We start from the raw sequence: 20941 nt of genomic DNA, 5'->3' as shown, positions 1-20941 counted from the left end.
TGCGCACCAAGGGTCCCTGTACAAGTCTATGGGAAGTGTGCACGTAACCGATTCCTATCTCCAAAAAAAGTTATAATAAACAGCGATAAAGTCTTATAAACTCCAAAATGGTACAAATAAAAACTACAGGACATCACGCAAAAACACGAGCCGTCGCACAAGTATCATGCGATACTTCCGCCATGTATCACGTGGACATGAGGCCTAAATCTAAGTGCTTGGTTGTTAGCAGCCGCAGCTGTGCTGCACCTCTTGCTCATCAGTTTTTTTTCCCGCTTTTGGAAACTGCTGTAGGAAAGGGGGTGCACCAGTACTGGAGGTACTGCAATACCAGGTCAATGTGCGGAGTGGACAGAGCAAGCACTTTTTCCAGCTCCCTGTTCTAAAAATCCATTTAATATATGATCCCCAGATAGGGGACGTATCAGATGCAACACGCTCAGCCAGCACTCCGGGCACACCCACAATGCACTGAGGGAGCCGGAAGACCTTTGCATAGCCCCGCCCAACACCTTCTCAACCAGGGTGAGCCGTCCCCGCGGGAGACCCGCGCCTGAATGGAGCATGTCCGGATTTTTTCCTGCACGCGGGACCCGCGCCTGCAGGGAAAAATGACATCCGCAGGTATTTTACTACCTGCAGGTGTCTAATGCATCCATATCCATTGCATAGCGCCGATCGCAATGTCGGGGGTGGGCAGGTCCGAACAGCCCGGGATGACAGCTCCATGCTGCGGACACCGACAGCATGGAGCTGTCACGTCCAGAGCCCGAGGGGCTTTAGTCTCTGCAGGACACATGTTTTTACTTCCTCAGAGAATAAAGCCCACTTCAGGAGGACGTAAAAACACTATGGCCCGGGGCGTGGCTTAGCAAGCAAGGAGAGAGGTCGCACGCTGTTTTGCTCCTCCACAGAATCTCCCTTTTCAGCCCTTTTCTGGGTCAAATCAGTGACCCAAACAGAGGCAGACAAGAGCACAGCACCTGGGGACCCACCAGAACCCACAACCGGCCCGGACAAGGCTCACCTGGTGATCTCCAGCCGCCAAAAAGAAGCCGAAGAGCCGCGGCCCTGCACAGCGGCCCGCGCCCTAACCCGACAAGTACCGCGCTCAGAAACACCCGGCGAGGACCGCTCACGGAGCCCCAAGCAGAGGACTATGGCACAAGGTAACCCCTGCCGACTTGGAGGGGAGGCTCTGTCACCCTCAGTGCCCGCGCTCTCACCGCAGCGCCTTGCAAATACACAGCCGCGGCTCCCTCCCTCTGAATATACCGCCGTGGCCACCAACCTGCAACTCGGCGGCACATACACTCATCAGGGTGATCCCCCGCTGGACTAATCCCCACGCTGGTGGTTTTCCCCCTCCTGCTCCCCAGAGCCGACAATCAGCACGGGCAGGCACACCGGAAGATCTGCACTTAATCTCTAGCTCCCTGTGAGGCAGCGGCCATCTCGCCCCCCCTCCCCCCTGAGTCGAGCAGGCTGCTTGGCATACTAGCCAGACCAGAGCAGAAAAGTAAAAAAGAGAGGATACTGTGATCCTCCCAGCACATCAACACCAGGCAAAGTTTAAAGCAGTACTCACTATTTCTGACGTGCAGCGGGGGAACGGAGGTCCTCTCCCCGGAGCTCTCAGACCGACAGCAGGCTCCATTAAAGTGTAGTGCAATTCAAATATCAATGCACCACAGCACCATCTAGTGGCCAAAACAGAGATAACCAGGACCTGAACCTCTTCTCATCCCTTTCTCAAAGCACTAAACAAAGCCAATCCTTGCCCATTAGAAAGAGCAACGAGGCCCCTAAGGCCTCCTTCCCACGAGCGTGACGGGCTCCGCCGCGTAATATTACGCAGTGAAGCCCGTCACGGCGCCCCCCAGAGACCCCATACTTACCAGTGGAAGATCGCGTGAAGACACTTCCCTGCACACCGCCGTCGCGTCATGTGACACGCCCACCGCGTCACATGACGCGCGGCGGTAGGCGGGGAAGCGTTTTTTCACGCTATCTTCCGCTGGTTGCAGCGGGAGATAGCGTGAACGGAAGCCGTCAGCGCGTACACCCGCAGCAAATAGAACATGCTGCGGGTGACAACGGGAGATTTCACGGTGCGTAATTCCGCGGTGGAATTACGCATCGTGTGCATTGTGCTATTAGGTTCAATAGAACCTAATAGCATGGGGCAACGCAGCGGATTTTTGCCGCGGATTTACGCGGCGTAAATCCGTTCGTGGGAAGGAGGCCTAAGGCCTCATGTCCACGGGGAAAATAAGAATTAAAATCCGCAGCGGATTTTAACTCTTCTCCCGCGCGCGGATCCGCACCCCATAGGGATGCATTGACCACCCGCGGGTAGATAAATACCCGCGGATCGTCAATAAAAGTGATTTTAAAAAAAATGGAGCATGAAAAAAATCTGGACCATGCTCCATTTTCATGCGGGTCTCCCGCGGGCTTCTATTGAAGCCTATGGAAGCCGTCCGGATCCGCGGGACACAAAAATCATATTTTACTTACACGCTCCGGTTCTTCTCTTCGGCGCCGCGCCATCTTCTCTCAGTCGCGGCCGGATCATTTTGCTTCGGCCCGGCGCATGCACATCCGCCGAGCCGAAGAATGAAGATCCGGCCGCGAAGAGAGAAGATGACGCCGCCGCGAAGAGAAGAAACGGAGCGGATGGGAGGTGAGTTTATTCTCATTTATTCCCATTTTCAGCGCTCATGTCCGCGGGGCAGGAGGGACCCGCTGCAGATTCTACATGGAGAATCTGCAGCGGATCTGATTTTCCCCGTGGACATGAGGCCTAAGTGTGTTGAGAAGAGGGACCCACAGTTAACTACAAGGAGAATACCTCCCCACCTTACTGCCAAGTGATCTGTGGAGGAATATCTGCATAGCCAGACTGCTATATAGAAACTGTCAGCAACCCACAAAGACAGACCCTGTGCCAAAGGGTACTGACAGAAAAACACTATATAGCCTCCTCAGCATTACAAAATAGCCTGGAAGCAAGTCCCAGCCCCCGCAACACCCAAGGAAGCAATACATCGCGCGCCTCGCAGACGCAAATATCAAATTCCCGGTGCGACCCAGCGGACTCCTCAATCCCAAACACTTTCTTCTCAGCAAATACTGATAGTTCTAAAAAAAGAAAGGACTCTTATCAGGCAAAGCCACACTTAACAAATCTTCAAAACTCTACAGGAGCGCTACCTAAGGCACTCAAGATGGAATAGCAGGACTCTATGTTCTAACTCCACCCGCCACATGAGGCTCCTCAGCAACACATAACAGGACCACTCAACATCAATGAGCTTCTAAAGGAACTTTTAACAAACAACTACGCCTTCCAACGCCTCCATAAAGAATACGCCACCCAGTAGACCACTATACAACAAATAGCGACCAATCCACAGCGCATATCCAAGAATTAACTATTCAGGATGGTTAAGCGACGTATTAAAGCAACGGCCCCCAGGAGACTCTCAGAGTACTTCCCGCCTGGCACACAGAGCAACAAAAACAAACCCGCCACATCTCATTCAAACATCCCCGTAACCGAAGAAATACCCAACACCCACAGCCCTGCGGCTCTGTCTCCATACTCCTCCACAGGATCTCTCCCGCCTACCCCAGCCAATCCCAACACCTCCCCTGGAAGCGGAGGGAAAAGGAATGTTCAGGACCCCCTACCAGCCTCCCCCTCCCCAAAAGGACCGGCGGCAAAAAAGAGCCAAAATAACAATCCACAAGAAACTCCCCCGCAGACAGATCCTATCAACAATCTCCAAGCTTATCCCGACTCTGAAAGCCCCTTAACTATAAACGCTCTGAAGACTATGCTAATCTCGCTGCAAAAGGACATTTCTAAAGATATACAGAGCCTCTCTGGTCAATTACAATCTAACATCGACCACCTAGCTACCAGAACTGACCACCTTGAACGGAAAATGGGAGAATTTACCAAAGCCCACAACGAGTTGGTAGATGCGCATGGCAGTATGGAAGAAGTCGCATATTTGAGAGAGAAGGTCATAGACTTGGAAGACCGATCCAGAAGAAACAATCTCAAATTTAGGGGAGTTCCAGAGACTGTGACCCCCCCTGACATTCCACAATATATACTCAAATTACTCCAAACGCTCCTCCCGGACCTTCCCGAGATCGAATATGCAGTTGACAGAGCCCACAGAATTCCAAAAGCACGCTCTGTCCCTGAGTCAGCCCCCAGAGAAATCTTAGCAAGAATACACTTCCATAAAATAAAAGAGGAAGTCTTGGCAGTTGGAAGGCGTAGAGGCACACTACCGACTCCATATGAAGACATACAAATATTTCCAGATCTTTCAGCCGCCACTCTGCAGTCTCGGAGAAAGTTTACAGAAGTTACAGCAGCACTACGAGAGGCGCACATCAAGTATAGATGGGGATTCCCAACCAAACTACTGATCTCAAAAAATGGAACCATCCAGGTTGCCACCTCGCCAGAAGAAGGCGTCTCGTTCCTGAAACAATGGGGGATCCCTATCCTTCAGAAGCCTCTGAGGACGGCGGTAGAATCTCCTACAAGAATCGAACAAGACTGGAAAACATCAGATAAGCATGGCAGACACGCATAAATTGATGTTGTAAAGGGTCTTGAACCCATAGTTATATTTCTCCTTTACGGAGCCTAAAGTGGATGGTTTAAAATGCCACCCCTACCTAAGGTTCATTCATCCAGTGCAGATAGGCGCTGGATGAACAATATTTTGATTTTGTTAACTGTTAATGATGTTTTTTTTCCTTATGTCAAATATAGTTATAAAAGGTTCAGTAGGAGGCCACTTCCCTACCCCCCCCCCCCACCATACTTAATATGAAAAAACACAACGACTCCCCAGCGTATAAACCACCTACCAGTTATGCCCATTAGCATCACATCCCTAAATGTAAAAGGCCTGAACAGCCCCTATAAACGTAGCATGCTTTGGAGACAGGCTCTTAAGTCCCACTCAGACATCTTCCTCGCCCAAGAGACACACTTCCTGAGAGATAAACACCCCCCCTGCAACCACCCTAAATTTCCAAACATTTTCCTGGCATCAAATGAAGGGAAAAAAAAGAAAGGCGTAATGATAGCCATTAGCCGGAACGTTACATTTTCCCAAAAAAACGTATACGTGGACCCAGGCGGGCGATTTCTAATATTAGTCTGCGTAATTAACGCCACCACCTACACTCTAGTAAATGTCTACTTCCCATTTAAAAGGCAGGGCCAAATTCTTCAAACATGTTCTTTCCGAAGTGGCTAAAATTCGAGAGGGGAATTTGGTGATCGGAGGAGATCTAAACTCAGTGGTGGACCCTACCTTGGACTCCACCGCGAGCGGCAGGGGCATGTCACCCATTGTCCCAATCATACACTCAGAAGAATTATACGACGTGTGGAGGTGCATGCATGGATCGTAGAGGGACTACACGTTTCTCTCCGCGCCACATGCATCTTATTCTAGGATAGATATGTTCCTGCTGCCGTGGGCAGGCCTCGAGGGGGTTTTACAGGCGGATATTGGAACAATATCATGGTCTGACCACGCCCCCATATCCTTAACGCTCCAAGAGAGCCCATTTCAATAAATGGCGGCATGGTTGCGTGTTTTTTTGCGCTTGCAAATGTGCTTGATTCGTGCTAACAAAAGTACAGTAAGGGCCGCTTCACACAAACATATTTGTTTCAATGGATGCCTTCAGAATTCTCTTTACTCACACATTTCGCATGCGTGCAAAACCTCACCATGCTCTATTTTTGTGCACATTTGCGCACCAAGGGTCCCTGTACAAGTCTATGGGAAGTGTGCACGTAACCGATTCCTATCTCCAAAAAAAGTTATAATAAACAGCGATAAAGTCTTATAAACTCCAAAATGGTACAAATAAAAACTACAGGACATCACGCAAAAACACGAGCCGTCGCACAAGTATCATGCGATACTTCCGCCATGTATCACGTGGACATGAGGCCTAAATCTAAGTGCTTGGTTGTTAGCAGCCGCAGCTGTGCTGCACCTCTTGCTCATCAGTTTTTTTTCCCGCTTTTGGAAACTGCTGTAGGAAAGGGGGTGCACCAGTACTGGAGGTACTGCAATACCAGGTCAATGTGCGGAGTGGACAGAGCAAGCACTTTTTCCAGCTCCCTGTTCTAAAAATCCATTTAATATATGATCCCCAGATAGGGGACGTATCAGATGCAACACGCTCAGCCAGCACTCCGGGCACACCCACAATGCACTGAGGGAGCCGGAAGACCTTTGCATAGCCCCGCCCAACACCTTCTCAACCAGGGTGAGCCGTCCCCGCGGGAGACCCGCGCCTGAATGGAGCATGTCCGGATTTTTTCCTGCACGCGGGACCCGCGCCTGCAGGGAAAAATGACATCCGCAGGTATTTTACTACCTGCAGGTGTCTAATGCATCCATATCCATTGCATAGCGCCGATCGCAATGTCGGGGGTGGGCGGGTCCGAACAGCCCGGGATGACAGCTCCATGCTGCGGACACCGACAGCATGGAGCTGTCACGTCCAGAGCCCGAGGGGCTTTAGTCTCTGCAGGACACATGTTTTTACTTCCTCAGAGAATAAAGCCCACTTCAGGAGGACGTAAAAACACTATGGCCCGGGGCGTGGCTTAGCAAGCAAGGAGAGAGGTCGCACGCTGTTTTGCTCCTCCACAGAATCTCCCTTTTCAGCCCTTTTCTGGGTCAAATCAGTGACCCAAACAGAGGCAGACAAGAGCACAGCACCTGGGGACCCACCAGAACCCACAACCGGCCCGGACAAGGCTCACCTGGTGATCTCCAGCCGCCAAAAAGAAGCCGAAGAGCCGCGGCCCTGCACAGCGGCCCGCGCCCTAACCCGACAAGTACCGCGCTCAGAAACACCCGGCGAGGACCGCTCACGGAGCCCCAAGCAGAGGACTATGGCACAAGGTAACCCCTGCCGACTTGGAGGGGAGGCTCTGTCACCCTCAGTGCCCGCGCTCTCACCGCAGCGCCTTGCAGCCGCGGCTCCCTCCCTCTGAATATACCGCCGTGGCCACCAACCTGCAACTCGGCGGCACATACAATCATCAGGGTGATCCCCCGCTGGACTAATCCCCACGCTGGTGGTTTTCCCCCTCCTGCTCCCCAGAGCCGACAATCAGCACGGGCGGGCACACCGGAAGATCTGCACCTAGTCTCTAGCTCCCTGTGAGGCAGCGGCCATCTCGCCCCCCCTCCCCCCTGAGTCGAGCAGGCTGCTTGGCATACTAGCCAGACCAGAGCAGAAAAGTAAAAAAGAGAGGATACTGTGATCCTCCCAGCACATCAACACCAGGCAAAGTTTAAAGCAGTACTCACTATTTCTGACGTGCAGCGGGGGAACGGAGGTCCTCTCCCCGGAGCTCTCAGACCGACAGCAGGCTCCATTAAAGTGTAGTGCAATTCAAATATCAATGCACCACAGCACCATCTAGTGGCCAAAACAGAGATAACCAGGACCTGAACCTCTTCTCATCCCTTTCTCAAAGCACTAAACAAAGCCAATCCTTGCCCATTAGAAAGAGCAACGAGGCCCCTAAGGCCTCCTTCCCACGAGCGTGACGGGCTCCGCCGCGTAATATTACGCAGTGAAGCCCGTCACGGCGCCCCCCAGAGACCCCATACTTACCAGTGGAAGATCGCGTGAAGACACTTCCCTGCACACCGCCGTCGCGTCATGTGACACGCCCACCGCGTCACATGACGCGGCCGGCCGTGTCACGTGACGCGCCGGCCGCGTCATATGGCGCGCGACGGTAGGTGGGGAAGCGTTTTTTCACGCTATCTTCCGCTGGTTGCAGCGGGAGATAGCGTGAACGGAAGCCGTCAGCGCGTACACCCGCAGCAAATAGAACATGCTGCGGGTGACAACGGGAGATTTCACGGTGCGTAATTCCGCGGTGGAATTACGCATCGTGTGCATTGTGCTATTAGGTTCAATAGAACCTAATAGCATGGGGCAACGCAGCGGATTTTTGCCGCGGATTTACGCGGCGTAAATCCGTTCGTGGGAAGGAGGCCTAAGGCCTCATGTCCACGGGGAAAATAAGAATTAAAATCCGCAGCGGATTTTAACTCTTCTCCCGCGCGCGGATCCGCACCCCATAGGGATGCATTGACCACCCGCGGGTAGATAAATACCCGCGGATCGTCAATAAAAGTGATTTTAAAAAAAATGGAGCATGAAAAAAATCTGGACCATGCTCCATTTTCATGCGGGTCTCCCGCGGGGACGGCTCCCGCGGGCTTCTATTGAAGCCTATGGAAGCCGCCTGGATCCGCGGGACACAAAAATCATATTTTACTTACACGCTCCGGTTCTTCTCTTCGGCGCCGCGCCATCTTCTCTCAGTCGCGGCCGGATCATTTTGCTTCGGCCCGGCGCATGCGCGAGGCACGTCACCGACGTCATCATGCACATCCGCCGAGCCGAAGAATGAAGATCCGGCCGCGACGAGAGAAGATGACGCCGCCGCGAAGAGAAGAAACGGAGCGGATGGGAGGTGAGTTTATTCTCATTTATTCCCATTTTCAGCGCTCATGTCCGCGGGGCAGGAGGGACCCGCTGCAGATTCTACATGGAGAATCTGCAGCGGATCTGATTTTCCCCGTGGACATGAGGCCTAAGTGTGTTGAGAAGAGGGACCCACAGTTAACTACAAGGAGAATACCTCCCCACCTTACTGCCAAGTGATCTGTGGAGGAATATCTGCATAGCCAGACTGCTATATAGAAACTGTCAGCAACCCACAAAGACAGACCCTGTGCCAAAGGGTACTGACAGAAAAACACTATATAGCCTCCTCAGCATTACAAAATAGCCTGGAAGCAAGTCCCAGCCCCCGCAACACCCAAGGAAGCAATACATCGCGCGCCTCGCAGACGCAAATATCAAATTCCCGGTGCGACCCAGCGGACTCCTCAATCCCAAACACTTTCTTCTCAGCAAATACTGATAGTTCTAAAAAAAGAAAGGACTCTTATCAGGCAAAGCCACACTTAACAAATCTTCAAAACTCTACAGGAGCGCTACCTAAGGCACTCAAGATGGAATAGCAGGACTCTATGTTCTAACTCCACCCGCCACATGAGGCTCCTCAGCAACACATAACAGGACCACTCAACATCAATGAGCTTCTAAAGGAACTTTTAACAAACAACTACGCCTTCCAACGCCTCCATAAAGAATACGCCACCCAGTAGACCACTATACAACAAATAGCGACCAATCCACAGCGCATATCCAAGAATTAACTATTCAGGATGGTTAAGCGACGTATTAAAGCAACGGCCCCCAGGAGACTCTCAGAGTACTTCCCGCCTGGCACACAGAGCAACAAAAACAAACCCGCCACATCTCATTCAAACATCCCCGTAACCGAAGAAATACCCAACACCCACAGCCCTGCGGCTCTGTCTCCATACTCCTCCACAGGATCTCTCCCGCCTACCCCAGCCAATCCCAACACCTCCCCTGGAAGCGGAGGGAAAAGGAATGTTCAGGACCCCCTACCAGCCTCCCCCTCCCCAAAAGGACCGGCGGCAAAAAAGAGCCAAAATAACAATCCACAAGAAACTCCCCCGCAGACAGATCCTATCAACAATCTCCAAGCTTATCCCGACTCTGAAAGCCCCTTAACTATAAACGCTCTGAAGACTATGCTAATCTCGCTGCAAAAGGACATTTCTAAAGATATACAGAGCCTCTCTGGTCAATTACAATCTAACATCGACCACCTAGCTACCAGAACTGACCACCTTGAACGGAAAATGGGAGAATTTACCAAAGCCCACAACGAGTTGGTAGATGCGCATGGCAGTATGGAAGAAGTCGCATATTTGAGAGAGAAGGTCATAGACTTGGAAGACCGATCCAGAAGAAACAATCTCAAATTTAGGGGAGTTCCAGAGACTGTGACCCCCCCTGACATTCCACAATATATACTCAAATTACTCCAAACGCTCCTCCCGGACCTTCCCGAGATCGAATATGCAGTTGACAGAGCCCACAGAATTCCAAAAGCACGCTCTGTCCCTGAGTCAGCCCCCAGAGAAATCTTAGCAAGAATACACTTCCATAAAATAAAAGAGGAAGTCTTGGCAGTTGGAAGGCGTAGAGGCACACTACCGACTCCATATGAAGACATACAAATATTTCCAGATCTTTCAGCCGCCACTCTGCAGTCTCGGAGAAAGTTTACAGAAGTTACAGCAGCACTACGAGAGGCGCACATCAAGTATAGATGGGGATTCCCAACCAAACTACTGATCTCAAAAAATGGAACCATCCAGGTTGCCACCTCGCCAGAAGAAGGCGTCTCGTTCCTGAAACAATGGGGGATCCCTATCCTTCAGAAGCCTCTGAGGACGGCGGTAGAATCTCCTACAAGAATCGAACAAGACTGGAAAACATCAGATAAGCATGGCAGACACGCATAAATTGATGTTGTAAAGGGTCTTGAACCCATAGTTATATTTCTCCTTTACGGAGCCTAAAGTGGATGGTTTAAAATGCCACCCCTACCTAAGGTTCATTCATCCAGTGCAGATAGGCGCTGGATGAACAATATTTTGATTTTGTTAACTGTTAATGATGTTTTTTTTCCTTATGTCAAATATAGTTATAAAAGGTTCAGTAGGAGGCCACTTCCCTACCCCCCCCCCCACCATACTTAATATGAAAAAACACAACGACTCCCCAGCGTATAAACCACCTACCAGTTATGCCCATTAGCATCACATCCCTAAATGTAAAAGGCCTGAACAGCCCCTATAAACGTAGCATGCTTTGGAGACAGGCTCTTAAGTCCCACTCAGACATCTTCCTCGCCCAAGAGACACACTTCCTGAGAGATAAACACCCCCCCTGCAACCACCCTAAATTTCCAAACATTTTCCTGGCATCAAATGAAGGGAAAAAAAAGAAAGGCGTAATGATAGCCATTAGCCGGAACGTTACATTTTCCCAAAAAAACGTATACGTGGACCCAGGCGGGCGATTTCTAATATTAGTCTGCGTAATTAACGCCACCACCTACACTCTAGTAAATGTCTACTTCCCATTTAAAAGGCAGGGCCAAATTCTTCAAACATGTTCTTTCCGAAGTGGCTAAAATTCGAGAGGGGAATTTGGTGATCGGAGGAGATCTAAACTCAGTGGTGGACCCTACCTTGGACTCCACCGCGAGCGGCAGGGGCATGTCACCCATTGTCCCAATCATACACTCAGAAGAATTATACGACGTGTGGAGGTGCATGCATGGATCGTAGAGGGACTACACGTTTCTCTCCGCGCCACATGCATCTTATTCTAGGATAGATATGTTCCTGCTGCCGTGGGCAGGCCTCGAGGGGGTTTTACAGGCGGATATTGGAACAATATCATGGTCTGACCACGCCCCCATATCCTTAACGCTCCAAGAGAGCCCATTTCAATAAATGGCGGTATGGTTGCGTGTTTTTTTGCGCTTGCAAATGTGCTTGATTCGTGCTAACAAAAGTACAGTAAGGGCCGCTTCACACAAACATATTTGTTTCAATGGATGCCTTCAGAATTCTCTTTACTCACACATTTCGCATGCGTGCAAAACCTCACCATGCTCTATTTTTGTGCACATTTGCGCACCAAGGGTCCCTGTACAAGTCTATGGGAAGTGTGCACGTAACCGATTCCTATCTCCAAAAAAAGTTATAATAAACAGCGATAAAGTCTTATAAACTCCAAAATGGTACAAATAAAAACTACAGGACATCACGCAAAAACACGAGCCGTCGCACAAGTATCATGCGATACTTCCGCCATGTATCACGTGGACATGAGGCCTAAATCTAAGTGCTTGGTTGTTAGCAGCCGCAGCTGTGCTGCACCTCTTGCTCATCAGTTTTTTTTCCCGCTTTTGGAAACTGCTGTAGGAAAGGGGGTGCACCAGTACTGGAGGTACTGCAATACCAGGTCAATGTGCGGAGTGGACAGAGCAAGCACTTTTTCCAGCTCCCTGTTCTAAAAATCCATTTAATATATGATCCCCAGATAGGGGACGTATCAGATGCAACACGCTCAGCCAGCACTCCGGGCACACCCACAATGCACTGAGGGAGCCGGAAGACCTTTGCATAGCCCCGCCCAACACCTTCTCAACCAGGGTGAGCCGTCCCCGCGGGAGACCCGCGCCTGAATGGAGCATGTCCGGATTTTTTCCTGCACGCGGGACCCGCGCCTGCAGGGAAAAATGACATCCGCAGGTATTTTACTACCTGCAGGTGTCTAATGCATCCATATCCATTGCATAGCGCCGATCGCAATGTCGGGGGTGGGCAGGTCCGAACAGCCCGGGATGACAGCTCCATGCTGCGGACACCGACAGCATGGAGCTGTCACGTCCAGAGCCCGAGGGGCTTTAGTCTCTGCAGGACACATGTTTTTACTTCCTCAGAGAATAAAGCCCACTTCAGGAGGACGTAAAAACACTATGGCCCGGGGCGTGGCTTAGCAAGCAAGGAGAGAGGTCGCACGCTGTTTTGCTCCTCCACAGAATCTCCCTTTTCAGCCCTTTTCTGGGTCAAATCAGTGACCCAAACAGAGGCAGACAAGAGCACAGCACCTGGGGACCCACCAGAACCCACAACCGGCCCGGACAAGGCTCACCTGGTGATCTCCAGCCGCCAAAAAGAAGCCGAAGAGCCGCGGCCCTGCACAGCGGCCCGCGCCCTAACCCGACAAGTACCGCGCTCAGAAACACCCGGCGAGGACCGCTCACGGAGCCCCAAGCAGAGGACTATGGCACAAGGTAACCCCTGCCGACTTGGAGGGGAGGCTCTGTCACCCTCAGTGCCCGCGCTCTCACCGCAGCGCCTTGCAAATACACAGCCGCGGCTCCCTCCCTCTGAATATACCGCCGTGGCCACCAACCTGCAACTCGGCGGCACATACACTCATCAGGGTGATCCCCCGCTGGACTAATCCCCACGCTGGTGGTTTTCCCCCTCCTGCTCCCCAGAGCCGACAATCAGCACGGGCAGGCACACCGGAAGATCTGCACTTAATCTCTAGCTCCCTGTGAGGCAGCGGCCATCTCGCCCCCCCTCCCCCCTGAGTCGAGCAGGCTGCTTGGCATACTAGCCAGACCAGAGCAGAAAAGTAAAAAAGAGAGGATACTGTGATCCTCCCAGCACATCAACACCAGGCAAAGTTTAAAGCAGTACTCACTATTTCTGACGTGCAGCGGGGGAACGGAGGTCCTCTCCCCGGAGCTCTCAGACCGACAGCAGGCTCCATTAAAGTGTAGTGCAATTCAAATATCAATGCACCACAGCACCATCTAGTGGCCAAAACAGAGATAACCAGGACCTGAACCTCTTCTCATCCCTTTCTCAAAGCACTAAACAAAGCCAATCCTTGCCCATTAGAAAGAGCAACGAGGCCCCTAAGGCCTCCTTCCCACGAGCGTGACGGGCTCCGCCGCGTAATATTACGCAGTGAAGCCCGTCACGGCGCCCCCCAGAGACCCCATACTTACCAGTGGAAGATCGCGTGAAGACACTTCCCTGCACACCGCCGTCGCGTCATGTGACACGCCCACCGCGTCACATGACGCGCGGCGGTAGGCGGGGAAGCGTTTTTTCACGCTATCTTCCGCTGGTTGCAGCGGGAGATAGCGTGAACGGAAGCCGTCAGCGCGTACACCCGCAGCAAATAGAACATGCTGCGGGTGACAACGGGAGATTTCACGGTGCGTAATTCCGCGGTGGAATTACGCATCGTGTGCATTGTGCTATTAGGTTCAATAGAACCTAATAGCATGGGGCAACGCAGCGGATTTTTGCCGCGGATTTACGCGGCGTAAATCCGTTCGTGGGAAGGAGGCCTAAGGCCTCATGTCCACGGGGAAAATAAGAATTAAAATCCGCAGCGGATTTTAACTCTTCTCCCGCGCGCGGATCCGCACCCCATAGGGATGCATTGACCACCCGCGGGTAGATAAATACCCGCGGATCGTCAATAAAAGTGATTTTAAAAAAAATGGAGCATGAAAAAAATCTGGACCATGCTCCATTTTCATGCGGGTCTCCCGCGGGCTTCTATTGAAGCCTATGGAAGCCGTCCGGATCCGCGGGACACAAAAATCATATTTTACTTACACGCTCCGGTTCTTCTCTTCGGCGCCGCGCCATCTTCTCTCAGTCGCGGCCGGATCATTTTGCTTCGGCCCGGCGCATGCACATCCGCCGAGCCGAAGAATGAAGATCCGGCCGCGAAGAGAGAAGATGACGCCGCCGCGAAGAGAAGAAACGGAGCGGATGGGAGGTGAGTTTATTCTCATTTATTCCCATTTTCAGCGCTCATGTCCGCGGGGCAGGAGGGACCCGCTGCAGATTCTACATGGAGAATCTGCAGCGGATCTGATTTTCCCCGTGGACATGAGGCCTAAGTGTGTTGAGAAGAGGGACCCACAGTTAACTACAAGGAGAATACCTCCCCACCTTACTGCCAAGTGATCTGTGGAGGAATATCTGCATAGCCAGACTGCTATATAGAAACTGTCAGCAACCCACAAAGACAGACCCTGTGCCAAAGGGTACTGACAGAAAAACACTATATAGCCTCCTCAGCATTACAAAATAGCCTGGAAGCAAGTCCCAGCCCCCGCAACACCCAAGGAAGCAATACATCGCGCGCCTCGCAGACGCAAATATCAAATTCCCGGTGCGACCCAGCGGACTCCTCAATCCCAAACACTTTCTTCTCAGCAAATACTGATAGTTCTAAAAAAAGAAAGGACTCTTATCAGGCAAAGCCACACTTAACAAATCTTCAAAACTCTACAGGAGCGCTACCTAAGGCACTCAAGATGGAATAGCAGGACTCTATGTTCTAACTCCACCCGCCACATGAGGCTCCTCAGCAACACATAACAGGACCACTCAACATCAATGAGCTTCTAAAGGAACTTTTAACAAACAACTACGCCTTCCAACGCCTCCATAAAGAATACGCCACCCAGTAGACCACTATACAACAAATAGCGACCAATCCACAGCGCATATCCAAGAATTAACTATTCAGGATGGTTAAGCGACGTATTAAAGCAACGGCCCCCAGGAGACTCTCAGAGTACTTCCCGCCTGGCACACAGAGCAACAAAAACAAACCCGCCACATCTCATTCAAACATCCCCGTAACCGAAGAAATACCCAACACCCACAGCCCTGCGGCTCTGTCTCCATACTCCTCCACAGGATCTCTCCCGCCTACCCCAGCCAATCCCAACACCTCCCCTGGAAGCGGAGGGAAAAGGAATGTTCAGGACCCCCTACCAGCCTCCCCCTCCCCAAAAGGACCGGCGGCAAAAAAGAGCCAAAATAACAATCCACAAGAAACTCCCCCGCAGACAGATCCTATCAACAATCTCCAAGCTTATCCCGACTCTGAAAGCCCCTTAACTATAAACGCTCTGAAGACTATGCTAATCTCGCTGCAAAAGGACATTTCTAAAGATATACAGAGCCTCTCTGGTCAATTACAATCTAACATCGACCACCTAGCTACCAGAACTGACCACCTTGAACGGAAAATGGGAGAATTTACCAAAGCCCACAACGAGTTGGTAGATGCGCATGGCAGTATGGAAGAAGTCGCATATTTGAGAGAGAAGGTCATAGACTTGGAAGACCGATCCAGAAGAAACAATCTCAAATTTAGGGGAGTTCCAGAGACTGTGACCCCCCCTGACATTCCACAATATATACTCAAATTACTCCAAACGCTCCTCCCGGACCTTCCCGAGATCGAATATGCAGTTGACAGAGCCCACAGAATTCCAAAAGCACGCTCTGTCCCTGAGTCAGCCCCCAGAGAAATCTTAGCAAGAATACACTTCCATAAAATAAAAGAGGAAGTCTTGGCAGTTGGAAGGCGTAGAGGCACACTACCGACTCCATATGAAGACATACAAATATTTCCAGATCTTTCAGCCGCCACTCTGCAGTCTCGGAGAAAGTTTACAGAAGTTACAGCAGCACTACGAGAGGCGCACATCAAGTATAGATGGGGATTCCCAACCAAACTACTGATCTCAAAAAATGGAACCATCCAGGTTGCCACCTCGCCAGAAGAAGGCGTCTCGTTCCTGAAACAATGGGGGATCCCTATCCTTCAGAAGCCTCTGAGGACGGCGGTAGAATCTCCTACAAGAATCGAACAAGACTGGAAAACATCAGATAAGCATGGCAGACACGCATAAATTGATGTTGTAAAGGGTCTTGAACCCATAGTTATATTTCTCCTTTACGGAGCCTAAAGTGGATGGTTTAAAATGCCACCCCTACCTAAGGTTCATTCATCCAGTGCAGATAGGCGCTGGATGAACAATATTTTGATTTTGTTAACTGTTAATGATGTTTTTTTTCCTTATGTCAAATATAGTTATAAAAGGTTCAGTAGGAGGCCACTTCCCTACCCCCCCCCCCCACCATACTTAATATGAAAAAACACAACGACTCCCCAGCGTATAAACCACCTACCAGTTATGCCCATTAGCATCACATCCCTAAATGTAAAAGGCCTGAACAGCCCCTATAAACGTAGCATGCTTTGGAGACAGGCTCTTAAGTCCCACTCAGACATCTTCCTCGCCCAAGAGACACACTTCCTGAGAGATAAACACCCCCCCTGCAACCACCCTAAATTTCCAAACATTTTCCTGGCATCAAATGAAGGGAAAAAAAAGAAAGGCGTAATGATAGCCATTAGCCGGAACGTTACATTTTCCCAAAAAAACGTATACGTGGACCCAGGCGGGCGATTTCTAATATTAGTCTGCGTAATTAACGCCACCACCTACACTCTAGTAAATGTCTACTTCCCATTTAAAAGGCAGGGCCAAATTCTTCAAACATGTTCTTTCCGAAGTGGCTAAAATTCGAGAGGGGAATTTGGTGATCGGAGGAGATCTAAACTCAGTGGTGGACCCTACCTTGGACTCCACCGCGAGCGGCAGGGGCATGTCACCCATTGTCCCAATCATACACTCAGAAGAATTATACGACGTGTGGAGGTGCATGCATGGATCGTAGAGGGACTACACGTTTCTCTCCGCGCCACATGCATCTTATTCTAGGATAGATATGTTCCTGCTGCCGTGGGCAGGCCTCGAGGGGGTTTTACAGGCGGATATTGGAACAATATCATGGTCTGACCACGCCCCCATATCCTTAACGCTCCAAGAGAGCCCATTTCAATAAATGGCGGCATGGTTGCGTGTTTTTTTGCGCTTGCAAATGTGCTTGATTCGTGCTAACAAAAGTACAGTAAGGGCCGCTTCACACAAACATATTTGTTTCAATGGATGCCTTCAGAATTCTCTTTACTCACACATTTCGCATGCGTGCAAAACCTCACCATGCTCTATTTTTGTGCACATTTGCGCACCAAGGGTCCCTGTACAAGTCTATGGGAAGTGTGCACGTAACCGATTCCTATCTCCAAAAAAAGTTATAATAAACAGCGATAAAGTCTTATAAACTCCAAAATGGTACAAATAAAAACTACAGGACATCACGCAAAAACACGAGCCGTCGCACAAGTATCATGCGATACTTCCGCCATGTATCACGTGGACATGAGGCCTAAATCTAAGTGCTTGGTTGTTAGCAGCCGCAGCTGTGCTGCACCTCTTGCTCATCAGTTTTTTTTCCCGCTTTTGGAAACTGCTGTAGGAAAGGGGGTGCACCAGTACTGGAGGTACTGCAATACCAGGTCAATGTGCGGAGTGGACAGAGCAAGCACTTTTTCCAGCTCCCTGTTCTAAAAATCCATTTAATATATGATCCCCAGATAGGGGACGTATCAGATGCAACACGCTCAGCCAGCACTCCGGGCACACCCACAATGCACTGAGGGAGCCGGAAGACCTTTGCATAGCCCCGCCCAACACCTTCTCAACCAGGGTGAGCCGTCCCCGCGGGAGACCCGCGCCTGAATGGAGCATGTCCGGATTTTTTCCTGCACGCGGGACCCGCGCCTGCAGGGAAAAATGACATCCGCAGGTATTTTACTACCTGCAGGTGTCTAATGCATCCATATCCATTGCATAGCGCCGATCGCAATGTCGGGGGTGGGCGGGTCCGAACAGCCCGGGATGACAGCTCCATGCTGCGGACACCGACAGCATGGAGCTGTCACGTCCAGAGCCCGAGGGGCTTTAGTCTCTGCAGGACACATGTTTTTACTTCCTCAGAGAATAAAGCCCACTTCAGGAGGACGTAAAAACACTATGGCCCGGGGCGTGGCTTAGCAAGCAAGGAGAGAGGTCGCACGCTGTTTTGCTCCTCCACAGAATCTCCCTTTTCAGCCCTTTTCTGGGTCAAATCAGTGACCCAAACAGAGGCAGACAAGAGCACAGCACCTGGGGACCCACCAGAACCCACAACCGGCCCGGACAAGGCTCACCTGGTGATCTCCAGCCGCCAAAAAGAAGCCGAAGAGCCGCGGCCCTGCACAGCGGCCCGCGCCCTAACCCGACAAGTACCGCGCTCAGAAACACCCGGCGAGGACCGCTCACGGAGCCCCAAGCAGAGGACTATGGCACAAGGTAACCCCTGCCGACTTGGAGGGGAGGCTCTGTCACCCTCAGTGCCCGCGCTCTCACCGCAGCGCCTTGCAGCCGCGGCTCCCTCCCTCTGAATATACCGCCGTGGCCACCAACCTGCAACTCGGCGGCACATACAATCATCAGGGTGATCCCCCGCTGGACTAATCCCCACGCTGGTGGTTTTCCCCCTCCTGCTCCCCAGAGCCGACAATCAGCACGGGCGGGCACACCGGAAGATCTGCACCTAGTCTCTAGCTCCCTGTGAGGCAGCGGCCATCTCGCCCCCCCTCCCCCCTGAGTCGAGCAGGCTGCTTGGCATACTAGCCAGACCAGAGCAGAAAAGTAAAAAAGAGAGGATACTGTGATCCTCCCAGCACATCAACACCAGGCAAAGTTTAAAGCAGTACTCACTATTTCTGACGTGCAGCGGGGGAACGGAGGTCCTCTCCCCGGAGCTCTCAGACCGACAGCAGGCTCCATTAAAGTGTAGTGCAATTCAAATATCAATGCACCACAGCACCATCTAGTGGCCAAAACAGAGATAACCAGGACCTGAACCTCTTCTCATCCCTTTCTCAAAGCACTAAACAAAGCCAATCCTTGCCCATTAGAAAGAGCAACGAGGCCCCTAAGGCCTCCTTCCCACGAGCGTGACGGGCTCCGCCGCGTAATATTACGCAGTGAAGCCCGTCACGGCGCCCCCCAGAGACCCCATACTTACCAGTGGAAGATCGCGTGAAGACACTTCCCTGCACACCGCCGTCGCGTCATGTGACACGCCCACCGCGTCACATGACGCGGCCGGCCGTGTCACGTGACGCGCCGGCCGCGTCATATGGCGCGCGACGGTAGGTGGGGAAGCGTTTTTTCACGCTATCTTCCGCTGGTTGCAGCGGGAGATAGCGTGAACGGAAGCCGTCAGCGCGTACACCCGCAGCAAATAGAACATGCTGCGGGTGACAACGGGAGATTTCACGGTGCGTAATTCCGCGGTGGAATTACGCATCGTGTGCATTGTGCTATTAGGTTCAATAGAACCTAATAGCATGGGGCAACGCAGCGGATTTTTGCCGCGGATTTACGCGGCGTAAATCCGTTCGTGGGAAGGAGGCCTAAGGCCTCATGTCCACGGGGAAAATAAGAATTAAAATCCGCAGCGGATTTTAACTCTTCTCCCGCGCGCGGATCCGCACCCCATAGGGATGCATTGACCACCCGCGGGTAGATAAATACCCGCGGATCGTCAATAAAAGTGATTTTAAAAAAAATGGAGCATGAAAAAAATCTGGACCATGCTCCATTTTCATGCGGGTCTCCCGCGGGGACGGCTCCCGCGGGCTTCTATTGAAGCCTATGGAAGCCGCCTGGATCCGCGGGACACAAAAATCATATTTTACTTACACGCTCCGGTTCTTCTCTTCGGCGCCGCGCCATCTTCTCTCAGTCGCGGCCGGATCATTTTGCTTCGGCCCGGCGCATGCGCGAGGCACGTCACCGACGTCATCATGCACATCCGCCGAGCCGAAGAATGAAGATCCGGCCGCGACGAGAGAAGATGACGCCGCCGCGAAGAGAAGAAACGGAGCGGATGGGAGGTGAGTTTATTCTCATTTATTCCCATTTTCAGCGCTCATGTCCGCGGGGCAGGAGGGACCCGCTGCAGATTCTACATGGAGAATCTGCAGCGGATCTGATTTTCCCCGTGGACATGAGGCCTAAGTGTGTTGAGAAGAGGGACCCACAGTTAACTACAAGGAGAATACCTCCCCACCTTACTGCCAAGTGATCTGTGGAGGAATATCTGCATAGCCAGACTGCTATATAGAAACTGTCAGCAACCCACAAAGACAGACCCTGTGCCAAAGGGTACTGACAGAAAAACACTATATAGCCTCCTCAGCATTACAAAATAGCCTGGAAGCAAGTCCCAGCCCCCGCAACACCCAAGGAAGCAATACATCGCGCGCCTCGCAGACGCAAATATCAAATTCCCGGTGCGACCCAGCGGACTCCTCAATCCCAAACACTTTCTTCTCAGCAAATACTGATAGTTCTAAAAAAAGAAAGGACTCTTATCAGGCAAAGCCACACTTAACAAATCTTCAAAACTCTACAGGAGCGCTACCTAAGGCACTCAAGATGGAATAGCAGGACTCTATGTTCTAACTCCACCCGCCACATGAGGCTCCTCAGCAACACATAACAGGACCACTCAACATCAATGAGCTTCTAAAGGAACTTTTAACAAACAACTACGCCTTCCAACGCCTCCATAAAGAATACGCCACC

General features: G+C 51.4%; 4 pseudogenes; all 4 read right to left on the bottom strand.

Annotated features, from left to right (window-relative positions):
* Positions 1-297: 297 nt before the first annotated feature.
* On the bottom strand, positions 298-425 carry LOC136593703 (U2 spliceosomal RNA; annotated as a pseudogene).
* A 5674-nt stretch (positions 426-6099) lies between these two features.
* Positions 6100-6227, bottom strand: LOC136593702 (U2 spliceosomal RNA; annotated as a pseudogene).
* A 5751-nt stretch (positions 6228-11978) lies between these two features.
* On the bottom strand, positions 11979-12106 carry LOC136593700 (U2 spliceosomal RNA; annotated as a pseudogene).
* A 5674-nt stretch (positions 12107-17780) lies between these two features.
* On the bottom strand, positions 17781-17908 carry LOC136593699 (U2 spliceosomal RNA; annotated as a pseudogene).
* Positions 17909-20941: the final 3033 nt, after the last annotated feature.

This window comes from Eleutherodactylus coqui, unplaced genomic scaffold (assembly GCF_035609145.1).
Source record: "Eleutherodactylus coqui strain aEleCoq1 unplaced genomic scaffold, aEleCoq1.hap1 HAP1_SCAFFOLD_196, whole genome shotgun sequence".
NCBI classification, from domain to species: domain Eukaryota; kingdom Metazoa; phylum Chordata; class Amphibia; order Anura; family Eleutherodactylidae; genus Eleutherodactylus; species Eleutherodactylus coqui.
The sequence above is the reverse complement of the archived record's forward strand: the minus strand, read 5'-3'. Positions and strand labels throughout refer to the sequence as shown.